Raw genomic sequence first — 735 nt, forward strand, 5'->3', positions numbered from 1 at the left:
TATATTATTGGTTTAAAGCATTGATACAATTTGACAATAATACATCTATATATATTTTTTTTGTTAGTCGTTACATTAACACATATTATTAATTAATTCAATAAAAGCTTATTTTAATACATATACAAATATCTATTATTAATTATTTATTTATTATTATAAATTTTTTTTTTTTTGTGTTAGTTCTATGTTATTTAAATTAATTCTTAATACAATAATAAATAGAGTAAAATCTCTCTTCTTTTTTTTTTTTTTGTTAATAACATGATAAATGTTCTTATAATTATTGTTAATAGGTATACACTCATTTCACTCATAATATAGTGTGATTAATTATATAAAATATAGTTAGTTAGTACTTTATTATAATATATTGTTGACTTATGGTCAATTCTTTATGCTATCTTACTAACATATTTTTTTTTTGTTAATTTAAAAGTATTATATCGATAGTTATGAAAACCCTATGTTATTTAATTAATTTTATTCCCCTTTTTTTTTTTCATATATACTATTATCCGAATCCTATGCTATTAGTGATATCGTATTTTAATTGTTTGATTTCAAACTTACTCTATATTTTACGCGCTGATTTTTTTATTCAATTAAACGTAGACTATACGGGGGGACAACTCGTATAGAAATAAAGTTGTCACGCCATATAGCCTAATTTAAACGATTTAGTTTATTTCCTATATTGTGATTTTAGTTCCATCTGAACTACCAGACACACAC

Source organism: Acyrthosiphon pisum, chromosome X, assembly GCF_005508785.2.
Source record: "Acyrthosiphon pisum isolate AL4f chromosome X, pea_aphid_22Mar2018_4r6ur, whole genome shotgun sequence".
NCBI lineage: Eukaryota > Metazoa > Arthropoda > Insecta > Hemiptera > Aphididae > Acyrthosiphon > Acyrthosiphon pisum.